Raw genomic sequence first — 21,079 nt, forward strand, 5'->3', positions numbered from 1 at the left:
CTACGAGTACCTCTGCCAATTACTCGGCCGTCAAAGAGTTCATTTAAATATCCGAGCAAAACATGACTTATGTGCGGCGCCCCATCATGCTGCAACCACATGCGTAGCCGTATGTCCACGGAAACATCTTCCAGCAGGCCGGGTAGAGTTTCTTGCAAAAAGTGAAGGTAATTTACTCCGGTAAGTCGAGGAGGTAGGCGGACCGACCCAATAGAGATGGTCACCCACAATGCTTGCCGAAATGTTGAGCGAAAATCGTTCCTGGTGTCCGAGGAGGTACGTGACGCAAGGATTTCCCCTCGTCCAGTAATGAACGTTTCGAGTGCTGTAAAGGTCATCCCGATGGAAGGTGCACTCGTCGATAAACTACACAATGGCGGGGAAATCAGGATCTCGTGCAACACGCCGTAGAAACCACCGGCAAAACCCTAGCCTGTGTCCATAGTCCGCTACAAGATGTAGGTCTTGCACAGGGTGGAAACTAAATGGTTGCTGGCCGTTATCCCAGACTAACCGATGAGTGATCCCCATGTCGTGTCCAACCGCTAGAGTAATTCTCACAGGTGCTTCCTCGAAGCGCCCGAGAACAGCCTCTTCAAATGCAGCATCCCGTCATGTTCGAGGTCTTCCAGCATCACCGTGATATCCCGCTAACGAGTCTGTTTCGCCAAGTCGCCGATGAATTGCTGTAAACGTTTGCGGGTATGGGTGGCGTCTTGCTGGGTACAGTTCCTCATACAACCGTCGAGCTTCATGCGCGTTACCGTCGGCTAGTCCATAAACAAAAACCATATCTCGTTGTTCTTCGAACGAATACTGCGCCGCCATGCTTTCTGTATGACTAAATCACAGATGACGTTTGTGTGCCCCGAAGCGAAGCTTACGTGTGAGTGCCTCTGACGTGAGGTGGAGACAAACAGCAAGACCTGGTCGACACGTGTGCGTATCACGTTGCGGCAGTGACGGGGAGAGGGGCGTTTGTATGTGTCAACCGAAAACCAGAGCGCTGCCCGCCAACCGACGAACGGCAACAGGGCAATCCCACGCCTAATGGGAGCGCGTGCCGACAAGTTTTCGTAGTTTAAAAATGGTGCGTTGTCGACCTACACAAGATTAGTAATTTTGGTTCCTACTGCCATCAGCTATCCAGGGTTAAAATTTCGAGACACAATTTTTCTCCACCCTGTATTTGCCACCCACGAGTAATGGCTGAATCGAGGGCGGAGATTCGATACCCGCCCATTATATTGCTTTCATTGAAATGTCTGAGACGCAGTACCAATGTCGTCCGAGTTAAATGAACTTCGGACATTCTGGTTTGCAGCGCTGACTAAGAGGCAGACAGGGGACGCGAGAGCGAACGCCACCATCAGATGTGCTCGTGTAGCTTCCATATGGATGCTAACACGTGTTTTCTACCTGAAAAACTATGTTATCGTCGTAAATTAATCACAATCTGTGATTTTGATGTATAAGGCCTAGAATTCACAACTGCTTTGTATCTGATTAATAATGCGTTAGTGAATCGTCTACAAAGCAAACGACGCTTAAGCAACTGAGACAGGTATTCAGTTTCTCCAGGTAATTATTAGCGCTGATGCTGTCGTCGATGTTACTGATTAATAAATAAACTGAGAACTGTGACTCTTTAATACAATTTTGAGTTTTGGTTACTGCACATAATTTATAAAATTCGACAGAGAAGTATAGTTTCATGAACACGAGAGGAAAATTTGATCTGGTGGTATTACACAGTTTTTGAAAGTCGTGAATAATCCGTCTGATAACGACGCCAATTGAATATATCTTTCTCATCATTTAAGAGTACAGATGATCATCATTTTTGTACACCGCCCTGTCATAGTGTCGTAACGACCCAGTAGATAAAGGATCGCTGTGTATTAGTCAAACTATTATAATATCTCTGCAATTTAACACCTTTTATGATGTTCACTCCTGAAGTTGGGGCTGAAATTACTTTCCGGAGCGGTATCTCTGTTTTTGAGTTGTGATTGCTAACTAGGAGTATCGAGAGATTTCTGCGCAAGAAGAAGGGTGAAAGTTGCTCGATGTGTGTGTTGGTAGCACCTGTTGCGGCAGTCATGGCAAAGCAATATGGAGGAACAGCTCATTTCTATACCCAGTGATGTTTTCTGTTCGGTCGCGGGACAAATATTAGGTACTTTATTTAACGTAACAACAGTCTGAATATACCAGGTGCTAGAATCCTATCAAACTGAAACTTTGAAGGAAAAAATCACATTATCCAGAGGAAAATAGAGACATGTAACACACAATATAACAATCAGTTTTCACTGTCTACCTTTGCTCAACGTAGCGTTTAAGTTAACTGCAAGTAAATTGAATGTAATGGAAAACGAACCATCACCTTCCAAACTAAGACGGACACAGCCTGCGAGCACAGCCTAAATTTCACATCCACATTCGTTGGCTTCACCAAATCACCATCAAATTGCTACCTATCTACATAAACTAGACATCTGGATATGCTACAGGTCCGTCAGTCACAAAAGCGCAGTTCCCGCGTTTGGAAAGAAATCATCAATAATTAAGTCCGGCAACACTTTCAATTATTTATTGCACAAGAACCGAACATTGTACAGGTATCATACATATATCATTTCGAAGAGAAACCCCGAAAGTTTTTTTTTCCATGTATACCGCCACAGCGTAGTTTGGTAATTTGCCGATAGTCGGCGCTAGTCGCAAACATGGCGAGTTCAGGAGCGGAGCGAGCTTTCTGTGTGTCGGAATTCGACAAAAACAAGTGCTGCAGCAATGGCTGATGGCTCAGATGCATCGGACTCTCCGTTCATCTTTCAATAGGATGGAGCTCCACTCCATTTTCATCACGAAGTTCGTAGGTACCGGAACACGGAGCTGCAAGCTGCTGCATCGATGGATCGGCCGTGCTACAGAAGGGGACAGCTGTTTCATGAAATGGCCTCCCTGATCACCACTTTTTTCTGAGGGACACATTAAAAGCTCTGGTGTATGTACCGCCTCTAACACGTGACGTAGCAAAGCTCTGGGAGAGAATACGGGAAGCGACTGCCACAGTTGACGATGCCATTCTGGGACGGGTATGGCAACAATTCGAGTACCGTATTGACGTCTGCTGGATCACTCATTGTTCGCATATTGAATGTTTGCAAAAACAACTTTCAGAGTTTCTCTCCAAAATGCAATATGTATGACATCTGTACAATGTTTAGTAGTTGTGCAATAAATAATTGAAAGTGTTCTCGGACTTTATGTACACCTTGTATTTCGACACAGAGCGCTTGAAACGACTGTAAATATCAGTAAAATAAACGTCTGAAAGGGGGTGAAGGAGTAAAACGATTAAAGGGCCGCCCATACAAAACGAACAATGCCTATGAGTTGTGACAAGAGGAGCCATGCAGAGAGAGAGAGATAGAGAGAGAGAGAGAGAGAGAGAGAGAGAGAGAGAGAGACCCAGTCCAGCCATACTGGCCCGTGGCTTGCTGCGCCACGCTCTGCATGGCCCAGTATTTTATTTCCCTTTTTTCGAGCGAATAAACACGGGCTGGCTACCAGGGACTACAAAGAGTGATGCCTACTACGGCGCCAGTTTATATCTTTTCTTTACCTCCAGCTTCATACAGTATCCAGACAGGTATTTCATTACGATCAGAGGTGTGCACGTTGCTGCGTGAACCACGGACCTTGCCGAGGTCTGACGGCTTCCGTGTTTCAACTATACAGATAGCCGCACCGTAGGAGCAACCACAGCGGAGTGGTCTCTGAGAAGAGGAGGTACAAATCTGCATTTCCTGAAGAGAGGAAATAGTCTCTTCAGTATCTGCTGCGGCGACACTCTAATCTTGACTCATAACGTTAACCGATGTGCCCTTGCTGGGGAAAGAAACAGCTGTCATTTTTTTGACAAGACAAGCACTTCTACCATATCGTTAAAGGATAGCATCCTGTCGGATAAAATATTCCGCTGCGCTGTTCTCTGCACAAACCAGTCACGAGCAGAGACAGCAAGGAACACGTGGCCGGCCAGCAGTCCAGTCCCGCTCGGACCGTCCCAGCGTGCGCCGCGCTCATCTGCCAAACCTGCACCTCCAAGCTCGGCAGCTGACCACCCTGCGGTGTCCCTCACACCTGTTTCACAGCAGACTACCTCCTCCCCCAGTACATTCCCACCTGCAAAAATTCCCAGTGGGGCACTTAGTGCAAGTGTTTCGCCCCCTTCAGTTACACTGCAACTCGCTGTGTAAGCCGATTTCTAGTTTGTACGAAGACAGGAGCTCGTCTAGTAAACTCAGACGCGTCGGACGTATCCCTTCTACTGTCTTCACTACCAGTAATGGAAAATATTCCTTCACGCGGGTCTCGCTGTGGGAAAGGCATACGTCATACTGAGATTCACTGCGCGACTACAGAAGAAATGAAATTCATTCATGAGTTAAATCTTCTACCACATACTCTTCTCTCCGATTCTTAATTATTGTTCATCAGTATTGGTTTCTTACAGATGTGAATTAACCAATGAGACAAAGAAGAAAAAGTCACAATATCGTGTGAGCGTGTGTGTGTGTGTGTGTGTGTGTGTGTGTGTGTGTGTGTGTGTGTGTGTGTGTGTGTGTGTGTGTGTGTGTGAGAGAGAGAGAGAGAGAGAGAGAGAGAGAGAATCATACTTCTGTAGTCCAACCTAAAATAGTGTTCTCCTTCCATATCGATTTACTTGCACATTCAGCTTTGTACGTCACGCCATGAAGAAAAACCTTCACAAGTGTGGACCGAATGAAATTAAACATTAACTGGCAGAAGCAAGCCCTGGGAGCAACTTCTGCAGAGCACAGTGACAGTAAACTTCGGCTAGTGGTGACATGCTCACAATGGTAACTACACGCACTGCTTTTAGACTACTACTGCTGGCGCTCTCGCCATCTTCCCTCCAGCTGCTCTAAACTATTACTACTGAACAGTTACTACGATACTTGACCGACAGAAGACGTGTGTTCTATAATTTTCATCGCTATCAAGATTTTAATACCTTGACCATGTGAGCCGGCCGGAGTGGCCGAGCGGTTCTAGGCGCTACAGTCTGGAGCCGAGCGACCGCTACGGTCGCAGGTTCGAATCCTGCCTCGGACATGGACGTGTGCGATGTCCTTAGGTTAGTTAGGTTTAATTAGTTCTAAGTTCTAGGCGACTGATGACCTGAGAAGTTAAGTCGCATAGTGCTCAGAGCCATTTGAACCATTTGACCTTGTGGGTAACATCGAAGTTCACTGAGGCTTTTTGCGGATGATGCTGTACTACATTGAGAGGTTGTAACAATGGAAAATTGTTCTGCAGTGCAGGAGCATCAGCAACGAACTGACGCATGATGCAGGGAATGGCAATTGAATCTCAATTTAGACAAGTGTAATGTGCTGCGAATACATAGAAAGAAAGATGCCTTATCATTTAGCTACAATATAGCAGGTCAGCAACTGGAAGCAGTTAATTCCATAAATTATCTGGGAGTACGCATTAGGAGTGATTTAAAACGGAATGATCATATCAAGTTGATCGTCGGTAAAGCAGGTACCAGACTGAGATTCACTGGAAGAATCCTAAGGAAATGCAATACGAAAACAAAGGAAGTGGGTTACAGTACGCTTGTTCGCCCTCTGCTTGAATACTGCTCAGCAGTGTGGGATCCGTACCAGATAGGGCTGATAGAAGAGATAGAGAAGATCCAACGGAGAGCAGCGCCCTTCGTTACAGGATCATATGGTATTTGCGAAAGCGTTACGGAAATGATAGATAAACCCCAGTGGAAGACTGCAAGAGCGACGCTCAGTAGCTCGGTACGGGCTTTCGTTGAAGTTTCGAGAACATACCTTCATCGAGGAGTGAAGCAGTATATTGCTCCCTCCTACGCATATCTCGCGAGGAGACCATGAGGATAAAATCAGAGATTAGAGCCCACACAGAGGCATATGGACAATCTTTCTTTCCACGAACAACACGAGAATGGAATAGAAGGGAGAACCGACAGAGGCACTCAAAGTACCCTCCGCCACACACCGTCAGGTGGCTTGCGGAGTATGGATGTAGATGTAGATACTTATGTCGACATCTGTGCATCACGTTTTCTCCTAACGTTTACGAAGAAGCATACATAAGGAGATATATTAAGCATCCAGCCGTCAGTCGATGTTCAGATGCAGTGTCGGATACTCTCTAAAAGAACGATCGTCAGTATTACGCCCGAATTACTTCCCACCAACTGATTTAAGCAACAGGGAGTGGAGTGTTGTGCTGATTGGGCGGAGACATAGGAGCATTCCGAATATCACAGAGGTTAGCAGTAAACTTCATCTGGAAATTAATGGTGGAAAAGAAATTGTGGAAATAGAACCTGGTACATACGATATTGACGGTTTAAACGAAGTTTTAAAACGATCTGAAAAAGTGATTGCACTATTTGCAAACATCAATACACTTAAATCTGAAATAAAGGCAGTGAGTGCAACGACTGACCCTAACCAGAAAGATGATGATGTTTGGTTTGTGGGGCGCTCAACCGCGCGGTCATCAGCGCCCGCTAACCAGAAAGAATCAATAGGACGGCTATTGGGTTTCACAACAGGACGGGTTTTGAAGAAGGATCTTAATAATGCTACAGATCCGACCATTCAGTGGATACACTCCCTCTCAGTACAATCCGTGTCGAGTGTAGTATTGCAACAAAACTCTTAACTCAACAACAGATTGATTCATACAGTTTACAGAGTCTTCCCATCAGTGGGAAAAGTGTGTAAGACTGCTGAGACCCCTACCAACGCTATTTACCTCCCAGTAACAGTTCCCGCTTTCAACTACCTGGAGCTGCAAGGAAGTCGTCGTACGGCTACACCTAAAACGAAACCGGCAGTGACCTTGAACGTACACGGACCCAGATGCGGTGGCGACCTTCAGCCAGCCGAGACCTGTTGGAGGAAAAATCGACAACCCTTGACTTGCCGGGTTGGAAGCGTCGGTATCGAGGTTCGACCAGTCAGGGATCGCAGCAGCCCCACATTGTCAACGAAGACATTGTGGAAGTGAGGTGTAAAGCCGAAGTGCACAACAGAACAGCAACAGGTGCGAACTACTGCGAGTCCCTTAAATCAGGGAGTCTGAAGCGCACAGTGATGTCGTTCGATATAAGTAGCCTAGTGGAAGTTGACAAGTGTATGCCAGAAATAATTATCGTATAAACCTTACGAACCAACCACATTTAACAAGAATTTGATTGTCATCCGACACCAAGACGCTTTAACCCTCGCCCAGAGTTTCATACGTATTGATTGAACATAATTACTCTGTAGATGCCATACGCTAAATAAAATAAAATTGAACATTTACGAAAAGGGACAGTACTGCTACACTGGCATCAAACCATACACGTAATGCTTTAACGTTCCTGTTTCGTGACATAATATAAATTTAACGCAGTCGAGACTGACCATACACGCAATGTAGGTATAACACCAACTCTTACGTATGTCTCTGCTTCTACCTCAGATTTGAACGATTTGGAAAATGCTGGATGGTTCACTGACGAGCCAGTGGAAAGAACAGTGGAAGAGTACAAGAGATTTACTGCATGTATACCATTAAAACTGCTTATGGGATACTTTGAGGACATAAGGCGAATGCTAAACTGAACTTATTCTTGTACGGAGTGCAACCGATGCCAACTCATACATTCAAGGAGTTCAAGGGGAGAATGAGATCACCATCAATAAAATAATATGGAAAATGACATACATCACAGTATCGAATGAGCAGCGTTTGAAGCTTTTAAAAGTTTTGAATGTTGGCGTATTTCTTGCATTATCTTTCCATTCATGGGAGGTCCTCGATCACCCAGTGCAACTGACTGCAAGCACACAAACACGATTTATTAAAACCTCTGCTCAGCCAGGGTTCATCATACTTGCGTTTCAGTCCAACAGGAGGCGGAATATAGCAAATGATTCCACCAAATTTCATAACTGCAGGTTAACTAATGCCAGAGAGTACGTGATCTCCAAATTCTACCCGTATGATAATTTACACCTGCAGTGGGATGAAAATGTGCATAGTCTAGCAGATGGCATGTACGCGAGGTTCCGTGTTTCATACTATAAAGAGGATGGATGTCTATTCAATCCAGGAAAATTCAAGGATCTGGCGTCAATCATCGTAGCAGCGTGCTCAAAACAGAACGAGATAATTAAATCTGGACCTATAGATGTACAAATTGGATTTGAATCTCCGACAAATTTCCCAGAACGCGCTGCAGCATATACTACATGACCGTGTGATTAACTACTGCCCCCTCACCGGCGTTGTGCAACGAGCTCTACAAATGAGCAGCTGCTGCGCCATAGCCAGAGCATTCCACAACGGTGTCACAAGATGTGAACATCATTGCAGACACACGGGTTTCTACGATGATGATTGTAGAAAGTTAAAACTTAAAGATGTTGCATTCATAGCATAGACAGAAGATGCGAGTATAACAGAGACATTCTCAGTAAACATCGACATATTTCAAGGGTGTGAAGTGTGCTAGAACACGAAAGAGTGCAAACCAGTTGACACATTTCTACCATGGAATCACTGGGATGATCCTGGCACAGTCTATAAAGATATGGTGACATTCCTTCGATTATTCGACCACACAGATACCCTCATCTACGTGAAGGGGAAGGAGAAGATCCCATGGGTGGGTCGAACCTTAACGTTTGGTGTTACTCAAGACCTGCGAGTCCTACAGGTGTCCTGCTCTACACTGATTCAAAGAGAATATGTGAGAAAATAGTGTTGCTCTGTCTTGCTTATTAAAATGCAAAATTATTTTTAAGTCGGATGGGAAATAAATGAATTTTTACCTCACAACACGTGTGCGCTTCTGTTACTCATTTCACCCTGTTCCCCCTTTGACAGTATACAGCTTTACCTAGTTACCATGCCTGTGCTTTTCTTCAAGTACGGGAGATACAATTTTAGACATGTCTGCTATATGTCTTTGAAAGTGTTCACAGTTACGTGCTTCCTGCTCTCGTAAGCCAATTCGTGCTGCATGACAGGCATAATCTCATGCAACCACACTACATATTCCTATATCTTTTGTTATCTTCCATCTTAAACTTCACCTCCTTAATAGCACTCCCATCTTCAGAGAAACTAATGTAATTTGTGTCCTTTATATACGCTCTGCAATAAGGGATAGGTTTTTTTGTAAATAGCAGCAAAAAACACATATGGTAACCAATTTTTTCGTTTATTCAATTCACACAGATATAATTTGATTTTTGAGATACAGTTCAGTTATTGAGCTACAATCTGACTCTGATATTTCAGTGTAGAGGTATTTTTAACTTACACGCTGTTACCAATAACTAAGAAGAAAAAAAAAGAAAAAAAAGGAACCTCCCAACAGGGAGACTGGTTGAGAATGATTTTACAATGTTTTCCATTCGCACTGATTTAGAATATGTTTACATTCTTTTTCCAGTAGTACTGTATGAACAACTACAATAATTCTGATGGACTGTGTACACTTTCAAACTAGTCAGTCTAGTGGCAGATGAAACTTAAAAACTAATGACACACATGATGCACAGATAGATATTTACAGAGTACACACATACTGTGTATGAATAAATAAGTATACACATTTTTGTTCGTTTATGCTTTTGTTTACATTTTTAACTTTTTTCACACATATGGTGCACACACACACACACACACACACACACACACACAAATATACATATTTTTCATGTTTATATTTTTTCCACACATTGGGTGCATATATAGATATAACATACATAGTAAAAATAAATATTTACGTCACCCCCCTCTCCTCCCCCCTCCCCTCAGACTCCCCTACCCCTACTCTAGCTACAACTGAATAGTGTCAGTGTAGGAGAGTTTCAATCCCATCATCAAAACTTAGCCTTTTATCATCATGAAGCGACAGGCCGATTTTAGACTTGCAGCAGAGTATACACCTCATGTCCTCTCGATCAAATATTAGGTTGCCGTGCCATATGCGGAAGCTGTGGTGCAACACCAGGAACACCGCTGTACAGACACCGCAAATCGCCTTCGATAGAGGGGGCTCTCGATGTCATATGACCCACACCCTTAGGTCGCCTCTGGGTGGCACCTTCCAATGTGCGATACGCATACACTGTTGATCGCAGACCTACAAACTCCATGATCGGCTATCCATTCACCTCGTCTTTCATAAGGTCGACAACCTTCTTGTTCTGTGGAACAATACCATAAGGATTATCAGCCGTGTATGAGGACGTGTCGAATTCATTACCATGCTACCTCATTCCTTAATATGGATCGCAGTTCTTCACCCAATAAATGAACCTATCTGTACCCATATAAAGTAATTTAGAATCTGAGAAATGAGTTTTCGTAAACTCAGACTGGAATTGGTATATGTGGAGTTTGGATAGGTCTAGTATGCACATCCCCACATAAATAGGCTTCATAAACTCTACTGTTGTCTTCCCCATTAAACAGCAACGAAGTTCTAATTGAATATGGTGACCAACTTAAAATTTAGTCTGTCAATTCATTTTCTTGGGCCATAACGCCCATCTCATTTTATTCTAACCAAAATTTCACGCCCTTCCTTCAAATTCTCCATCGTTTTATCAAAAACTGAAAATTATTCATTAATTTAAAAATCTATCTGAAAATCACATGTCGCAGAAGCCTTCAGAGTCATATTCAAATCAATATATTCCTTCAATCAGGGGGTTGCTGGAAGGAGATAGTCCGGGTGATTCTAGCCAGTTGCATCCCCAAGCTGATACACTGCTGAAGATTATGATAACTCTGCTTACTCCCCAGCATGTCATCAGTTTTGGGGTGGATCCTCCACACGAAACTACTTGCTCTGGACACAGGAGCAAATCGGCATGCACATCACGCAGACTAATAGTGTATGTGAGCTCCGCCTCCACCACACATCCCACATCAGGATCAGCCGCCATACTCCCCTTGATTTTTCCGCCTAATCTCTTGCATTCGTCTTCAGGCACCCATCGATACCCTTCAAGTGGCAGTGATTATTGCATGACATGTCCATGTACGTTATTTACATCCAAATACACGATGTTAAACGAAGGGATGTGTTGAACCTGGGTTACCTGCCTTGGCGTGCACATCAATACATCGGCAAAATACCCCACAGATCCGTCGCTCAAAGTAAAGAAACATGTCAAGGTCGGTCAATACTTCGATGATGCACTGTGTTTTCTTGACTGTAGCATCCAAAGACAACCCAGGTGCCGTATAACAAAAGGCAGATCCAGAAAATACGTTGTCACGCATAGACTCTGGAATTTCTCGTAAACAGCCGCAACCAAGTGCATGTCTGTGTCCATGTAAAGCCGTGCATACTCCCCTAAAGTGGAGATGTCGAATTCCCGCCAAACATTCACGGCATGCTCATACTCTGCATCCGTTATGGCGTCGCCTGTAATGTTGCTGGAGAATGCCGCTATGTCGGGTAGCTTGGTTTCATTGTGTTTTGCAATACTATTTAGATACTCGTATTGGAAAACCACCTTCCCAGTCACAAGTTGAACCTTCCCATCGTCGGCAGATGCAGCTTGAGTGGTGTGCGTATCCTCCCGAGGTTTCAACGAGCTTCTGGAGCGGTGCCTGCATAAAACGTAGCGAGTCGAAGAAGTAAACTGTAATTCTTGACGTCATTCATTTGGAGAATGAAATACATTTCTCGATGCTCTCGGGTACAGTAGTCACCTGACTTTTCTCCCAGCCGAAATCAGCCAAATGCTCACCAAGAAAGTGAGCATCATACCCGCTTAAATTATGGAAGAAAAAGGGTATGTGCCTTGGTAGCCATTACTTCAAACTGCACATATTGTGAGCTGCGCCACGGAACTTCCACGTAAGACGACAGTGATCCCGACGAGGTGTTTCCACTTTTCTGTCTAACAGCAGCCACAAATGCGACAGTCAACTGCGTTTTTGTACAAATCTTCAATTTCCTTCGATTTGGTCGTGGGAACGTTGTCGCTGTAAAGCTCATCAGCCTTCCATTGAAGTGAGCAGCCAAACTGCAGGATTATCCCAGGAACAAGATGTGTATCGGTTAAGACTTGAATCTTAGGACAGTACATTTTGGTATGCTGCCCCATGTGGTATATGTTTTCTGTGAAGCTATTATATGAGGCTGCAGGGACACAGCAGGTCAAAGCAGCGAGGAGGCATTCAAAGTCGGCATACACCACAAATTGGCATCGTTCCTAATCGTGAGCATTTTTAAACTTAATGGATTTATTTTCCTCAGTAGGCACAATAACACGAATCGGGCCCTTGTAAGCACAATGTACTAGATAGTTCGCTAATAACCTGTCTGAGGAAAACGTAATGACGCACCATATGCAAATATGTTTACTCGTCTGGGAGGCGAGATGGCGAGACATGTCTTTGATCCAAACAAAATGATGATTGCGTTTCTCCTTATTTTTCTCATTGGACAATAAGAGCATGTTTGTGTGTGTGAATTCCTGAGGGACCAAACTCCTGAGGTCATCGGTCCCTAGACTTATACACTGGTTAAACTAACTTACGCTAAGAACAACACACACACACACACACACACACACACACACACACACACACACACACACACACACATGCCAGAGGGAAGACTCGAACCTCCGGCGGGAGGGGCCGCGCGATCCGTGGCATGGCGCGGCCACTCCGAGCGGCAGGAGCATGTTTACATACATCTTAATGATCAAAGGCAAATTTTGAGAAATGGAGAGGGCCGACGACAATGGTTCTCCAGGCCATAAACATGAACCGATATTCTGGTATTCCGCATCTCAAATTTAGGCATATCCTGGATCTTGGCAGGAAATTCGATACCATCGAAGTTATAACACTTACGAATGTCAAGGTGTCTACCATACCGAGATGTGCGCTTAGTATTCTGTTTAATATTTCTTTAGCAAGCCAGTATTGGGAGGGAATCGCCCTTAGCGCAGTAAATATACCGGTTCCCGTCAGATCAACGAAGCTAAGCGCTATTGGGAGTGGCCAGCACTTGGATGGGTGACCATCCAGGGCGCCATGCGCTGTTGCCATTTCTCGGAGTACACTCAGCCTCATGTTGCCAACTGAGGAGCTACCCGACCGAACAGTAGCGGCTCCGTTAAAAGACAACAATCATAACGACCGGGAGGGCGGTGTGCCAACTACTCGCGCCCCTCCTATCCGCATCCTTATCTGAGGATGACACGGCGGTCGGGTGGTCCCCATGGGCCACTTGTGGCTTGAAGACGGAGTGAGTGAGTGAGTGAGTGGGTGAGTGAAAATCCAGTATTGACCATGCAAAAAAAGACCGATCCTTATCATTTTGGGATTTAATGCATGCCCTGTTATTAGCTCTATATAGCTGGACTCTCCATTTACTGGATCACAGGCATGTGTATGAATGTCCAGGTGTTGAATTTGGCTGAGTCGTTTACCTGACCCTGTAACTTCCAACTGGGGCCAGTACAGATCTCATGCTGGATTCACAAAACCACTCGGTGATTGAAGTGCTCCGTGACATCACGCCATTATCCCTCAAAAGGTGACGAAGACATGTCTCTTCAACGCCAGAGGCAGCTTCGGAGGGGGGGGGGGGGGGGAGGGGGTTGCAACAGTTAGCTGCACAGCACTGCAGGGCATTTAATGGCAGGATATCAACTATCATTAACGATCTTTATGCCCTCCGTTTCCCTGACAGGAAGGCTCGCTCTTAGAAACCCAAAAGGGCCGCTGTACCCTTCTGCCAGATTCTCGTCTTTGTGAACGAGAGTTGCTCCTCAAAGGCGTCAGCAATCACCGAGTATTCAATGGTATGGTGTCACTGACCCGATATCCATCACTAAAAATGCCAGGAGACGGAGCAGCCGCTAACCACAGGATCTTCTGTATTACTAACACCACAACTAGATGACGAAGCTGCTCGCGGTGAGGTGTTGAGAGGTACGAGCCATACCTTGTGAGATCGGCGGCGATGAGCACGTGAAGGAGAAGGAGACGCTGCGGTATCTGGCCAGTGTAAGCAGTCTGGCTGCTGCAGCCCTGACTCACTTAATGGAGGGAGGGTGCCGCATGGACGCCAGAGCGATGCTTTGTTGCAGAGGGGGGGAAGACTTCACGCATGGCGACTAATGGCGCCCTTGCAAGCGAGGCGTGCCTCACTGGGCCCCGTTTTGGCGAAGCAGGCTTCGCCGCGTCCGATACCCGCATCAGAGCGGTTTCCATGGACGGTGGTGCTGTAGAGAGAAATAGTAACGAAAATTAAGTACAATGTTCCCGCCAGTTGCTGCTGCTACTACTACTACTACAAGGAAGGAAAGAATACTGATTATTATCATTTCTAAGTAGAATGAGCGGATGTATACATAAATTACCAATTTGCTCTGGCTCCTTGCCATCTCCTTCTGGTCATCCAACACCACCTCACGCCGACAAAGCTCTCTCTCCGTCTCCTCCACCCACCAGCGACTGTGGCATTTCGTCCTCGCCTGAACTGGGGAACAGCCACCTGTGCATCTCACTGATATCACCTAATATATATATATATATATATATACATATATATATATATATATATATATATATATATATATATATATTAAATAATAACGGATATACACACGCGAAAAACTATGAGGTAAAATAATACTATGAAATTGTTCATGGAAGATAAAGTTGCAGTTTTTGATATGAATATTAACTTACCAGGTAATTCCCACTACCTAGGACGTTTGCCGCCATTGGTACTGCCGCTGCTGCTTGATGACACCGATCGCTTCAGTTTTCCAAATAAAAACTGGTTGCATACACACGCGGTAGAAGACGACCCGAGACACTGGCAAACGATAGCAGATAAGGTCGGGGGTGCAGGGCGTATGGTTTATACAGACTCAAGCTCTGCCCGCTAATTTGGCGGGAAGCAATCAGATTGCAGTATTCGGGGATATATCGAGCTGAAACTTCAGTCTGACAGAAATAGTGTGCAGGACCCTATGCCAGAGCGAAACAAGTACAAATGTTAACATTTCCAGTATGCTGTGGCAAACGGTGTAGAAAATCAAAAATATTCTTGCAATAAAAGGAAACCAAGACTCTTGAGGGATACTGAGTGACATCTTCTGTGTTGGCACTTCTGGAATATCTCAGATGTACAATTATCTCTGCCTCGAAAGTGAACTAAATCCAGTGACAAGATGGCGGACCATGGTGCAGACGTACATTCAATTGCGTTCCACGGACGAAAATGTGCCATCCTCAGCTCAGCCATTCTCAGCTCAATCAAGAAGTGAAGGTACGTTTTATACTTAAAAACCATACAAACGTGTCTCAAAAAGGCGTAAAATGTTCCCTAGTTGCATGCAATTATTTAGGGCTGTGCTTATATGAGAAAGTGACCTAGCAAGAGGAGGATGCGCCTTGATGCTATCTGTAAAATAAACTGTGAACTATGTAGTAGATACTCACGCCCATCGATGGGGACATGTTTTCGATCGATGCATGCCATGTGTTAGTCATTCAACGTCTATAACCTTGTCAACTTCAGAAACATAGCTGGTCCACTTTGGGATACCAAATGCACGAACAATCATCGCTTGGAACGTATATCCGTTGTCAACTTTTATTTACCGTTTTTTGCATCCTAAGTTGGGTTGGTGAATATGTAAGTGGAGAACACGTATTCTGCAGCTTTACATTAAGAAAAAAATGTTATCTTTTGCAGAACAAGTGAACCATGAAAGTCAAGCTGAAGAGAAGCAATCCAGCTAAGTGGAAAAAGAATTTTTGGAAGACTCGCAAAAACAGCGGAAATGCACTTACCTCATCGACAGGTCGAAAAGTTATGGGAAACATGACCAAGGAATTCTGATGCACATGTCGACACAGATTATCACGAAAGAGTCTCACCGCAGGATCTACAGTAATTTTTCTGAATATGTATTACAACGATGGACAGCATGAAACCAAAAAACAGCTTTGATTGGACGGTCTGTAAAGTCATTCTCTGTGAATGATAGAAGATCAAATGCTGAAGATTCGCCAAGAACATTTTCCGAGATAACTTTATTCCTACAGCATCAGGTGACGTGAAGGACTACAAAAATATGTTTCCAAACACACACTGTATTAACAATGCGGAGATTCACAGCTCTCTTCTGAAAGATAAATTCAATGCACTATAAGACAGAAGAGGAATTGCGAACTGCATAAAAAATATCCTGAAGAAAGAATCCGTCACGTCAGAAATCGTGTTAATTCATTTCCTTGCTACAGGACCCACTATCGGAAAGACAGTCCCGGTAGGAAGTATTCGTCCTGCATGTTGTGACCGTAGAAAATTTTAATTTTTATTCTTGCTTTTGTGACCATAATAAGAGTCCAGGCTCCATAGGCAAACAGCCAGCCGACATTAAGAAATAGTCAACCAGGACGTAGGGACAAGATAAGCGGCGGAGGCTGTCAAGTATGGCTTGTTGATCAAATAACTTAGTGTTTGACTTCCTGCCAGAGGAAGCAGCAAGAATCAAACTTGCGCAATGGAAGACGCAAACACCAGGGCGATAATACAGCAAGAGAGAGTGTCAGTCACGTGCGGAGAAGACTCAGGTGGAACCAAATTAAGTTGTGTGCAGCTAGAAACGAAAGTGTCGTGTGGAACTGAAGGCATTCTTGCGCAAGCCGACCAATTAGAAACGAGAGTGTCGTGTGGAACCATAGGCATTCTTGTGCAATCCGATCACTTAGAAATGAAAGGGTCGTGTGAAACAAATTAACTCGTTTGCACCCAAGTACATGAGAAACGAAATAAAAGGCCAGGCAGCGGAATAGCTGGAAGCAGAGATTCAGATGCAGATTCAGAGCCAGTGCCGGCAGTTTGGAGATTCCGCAGCGAGACGCCAGTGGGGCCGAGCAGGCCCATAGCAGCCGATACAGCGGATAAAAACTATGAGAAGACGGTGACAGACTCTAGTGGACACTCAGGAACTGCAGGTCAAGTAGGATTTTTAGAGTTTCATTGGAATAGTGTTGAACAGGGGCTGTCAGTCTTTGTCCCAATTACTTAGAGAGATTTCAGTGCTAACCAAGAACAAGTGATTGCTTTGTACTTGATCTTATATGTACAGGCAATTAGCTTTGAAGTAGCAAGTCCGAATAAATAGACTGAATCTTACTAAGGGGTTTATGGTCCAACACCTCACATAACTATATGTGAGAATAAACTTGATAGAAACTAACCAATCTTTTCTGCCTATTGCAATTGTGTAACTTGTTTTCAGGAAACTTATTTGCTTCAAACCAAGGAGATTCTCTGCCTCTCATCTCCGATATAAAGGTTGACAGCAACTTATAACTAACCCATTGTCGTTGACGTCCCGATTGCGCTACGCAGTTCGCACTTACTTCATTCTGGTATAATGCGGCTGTGCCGGGACGCGACGTGCAATCTCACTTTAAGCATGATGTACAAGCTGTGCAAAGAGCGAGTGACAGCAGAACATGCAGAGTCTGAAACTGTGTCACAATTGTTGTCGGAAAAAGTTTGCAAAATTGAGGCCAACCTACATTTAAATCACTACAAAAAGGCATAGCAATAAATGTATCTGCCAAATTGAAACCCACTCAGTGCACTAGACAAAACTTCTGAAAATGTGAAAGATCTGGAAGTTGTCAACTTGGAAAGAGAGCGACATCATCTACAGGCTGACCTTGGATTGTCAACATCGCGAAAATACTAAGGAAAAATAACTAAATAAATAATTGTGTGGGCCCAGTACTTCCTCGTATCTACAAAATGTTTGACTTCCGAAAATTCTTACTGATTTTGTGTATTACAAACGCCAACTTTCTTGCTTCATTTTAGGTATCCATGTCATGTCAAAAGGAACTATGCACCTAAAGCACCATGAAACACTTACTTGTTATTCCTACAACAGAAACTGCTGAGCTTTGGTTAGATTCGTGTAGTGCCAAAAATAGAAATTTCAAACTTGTAACGATTCTAAAGCGTATACGAGGGTATTCCCAAAAGTAATGTCTCCTATTTTTTTTTATAAGTACACAGACCTGTTTATTTCTACAATGGTTTACATCAGTTTACAGCTTGAACATTTAGCTAATTCGCACTTGGCGGTAACATCCAACGGGAGCTCCAGTCTCAACGGCTGCCAAGCCGAGACTGAGCGCCTCTGCTCGGCGTGCGCATGTTTACACACAGTGCGTGAAGCACTCTTCATAACAGTATGACCAACTGCCATACAGACAGAGTTCTGTACTTATAAAAAAAAATAGGAGACCTTACTTTTGGGATTACCCTCGTAATTTAGGGTCCCGCTCAGCACGCAAAACAGATCATTCAAAAATTTTTAATCCGAGGCCACGATTATCTGTCTAATGACACTGATTTCAGAGCAATATGACATGCAACCAAAAAATTACACGTAATCCAGAACACAAAACACAGAGAGTCAGGAAATAAAAGTTCTAAGTGTTGGAAATGAAAAGCGACGATTTGTTCAGCTCTGAAAATTGAACATCAGAAGAAAATTTATGGACTGACTGCATCTCGGATGAACATAGGAGGCATCGGGTTAAGCAAAGAGAAGGCCACTGTAAAGCAGTTTTAAAGTTTTAAGTGCGGACGCTCACGACGACGATGTAGTATACTGTGGAGTGGCTCTTTAAGTGAGCTAGACGTTGCCTCGCTGACCTTCACAACATTGCCCTGGAACTCAAGTACCTCAGAGGAAGACCACTTATCACGGCAAAAAGGAAAGAACTTCAGTCAATGCTATGTTTCATTCCCCGCACTGACCTTGATATTTACAAGAACTTACCAGGAGCTACACAGATAGCTGGAAATTGCAGTGAAGATAGGCTGTCTGAGGATGGATGAGACAGCCTACAATTCTGTTTAAAAGACATGGCATTTTCCATTGATGAATGAAGACTGTTGTACAAGTAGCATCTGCGACAACACAGTATAGCTGTTCAAATTTTATTCCACCTCCTCGCAATCTCCCCAACTTTTTGTTGCTTGTAATTTGAACATTCAGTTGAAAAGCCAATAAATAAGATTCAGTATATGTTATGACTCTCCTGAATATCTTTTACTACCCTCAATGTTTCATTCCTTTTTTTTCTCCGAAATATATCGTAACATTCAGTTCTTAGCTGGTTCACACTGTCATAGGACACGGAATAGGAATTGTCAAACCAAGTGAGCATATTACAAACGATAACGTGTTACGTTCGCGGTTCTGGCGTATGTGTGATTTTCCAGTGGTAAACGTATCTTTATGTGAAAACTCCTGTGGCACTCAATGCAAATACTGTAATCTTTTTATCTCTGCACGCACCCCATTACACAAGCATATGGAAAACTGTTAAGGAAGTCCGTTCGTTGTTTAGAAACGTGTCTAAACAATACACATCCTTGAATACGAAAGAGCATGCTGAACAAACGGCGACTGATCCTAAACGAAAGTTTCGAGTTCGTGTTTTTTCCTTGTGAACGTCATTAGGGTTGGTTGGGTTGTTTTGTTTTGAGGGAGGGGACCAGACGGAGAGGTCATCGGTCTCATCTTCTTAGGGAAGGACGGGGAAGGAAGTCGGCCGTGCCCTTTCAAAGGAACCATCCCGGCATTAGCCTGGAGCGATTTAGGGAAATGACGGAAAACCTAAATCAGGGTGGCCGGACGCGGGATTGAAGCGTCGTGCTCGCGAATGCGAGTCCAGCGTGCTAACCACTGTGCCACCTCGCTCCGTTGTCATTAGGGACTTCGTGTATTTATGTACATGTTACAAACTTGTAAGAGTGCAAGTATGTCGAATACTTGGCCAGTCTAATACAGAACAGTTTAGTTCAGTAATTACCAAACACCAACAGCTGAGTGTTGGTTGTTCGCCTAGCAGCTGCAGACCACCTTACAGCTGAGGAGCGCGGGTGGCCTACAACCCAGGCGGCGCGGCGGACACGAGGCGCTGGGGAGCAGGGCAGCTTGCGGCTCGTGGCCGCCCGCCGAGAAACCAAAATGTAGGTGACGGAACACTGTCGAAGCGCGGTTTACTCGGTTCCCGATTTCTGCTCTAGCTGGGGCAGCTCGTACTGGAAACGTGCCACTCACTCCGCAACGTTTCAACTTCAACTCACACCGTCATCGAACATGTAAAAACATTACCCGTAGTGCACGATGTGTAAACGGATAAATTAATATAACACAGGCAATTTCTGGACAGCATAGTGCGATCCCTAAAAAAACAATACTAATACTACGAGGAATAAAGCGTCCTTCATGGCAAAATGACGTTTGCCACTATCGCTTCGCCAGACGAAAATTGGACGTCACGCATCAAGAGAGCCACCAGCATCGGCCAGTGAGGGCGGGCGTACCGTCGCACGAACCACGGACAACTTCGTCTGCAGCACGTCACCAGTTCTGGGTGCACCTACTTCTCCCTTTCTGTGTCTTCCCCCCCTCTCTGGGGTCTGTTTCCCATTAAGTTCACACGTGGCACAACTTGCGGAAGAGAAAAATCGAATTTCGGAAATATTTTCCCAGTTGTATGCTGATATTAGGCGGGATTTTATTTTATCAGCCCGATCAAATATCAATACTGCAGACGACATTTGTTGTATACGAATTGTCTCTGTAAATTACGATGAAGTGACGTCATCAGTGCCTTCTCAACCTATTTTGCTGGAGAGACAGTAAGATCTCGGTGAACTCGTGTCAAGGACGAGGAAACTGTCCGACTAAAGACGTCTAACAAACTTACACACGGTAATTAATGAGAGAGAAACTTTGCGCGTTTTGGGCAAGTTCAAAATGATCACAAGTGTAACTCAAACGTTTTGGCGACTGTAAATGGTTAGAAGCTTTCGTAACGAATATATCAATATTCCTATTCCCGTGCGCAGAATTAGACACTTTGTTTTACCAGATACTGATTACGACTGTAGCTTCTGTCT

Source organism: Schistocerca americana, chromosome 6 (assembly GCF_021461395.2).
Source record: "Schistocerca americana isolate TAMUIC-IGC-003095 chromosome 6, iqSchAmer2.1, whole genome shotgun sequence".
Lineage (NCBI taxonomy): Eukaryota > Metazoa > Arthropoda > Insecta > Orthoptera > Acrididae > Schistocerca > Schistocerca americana.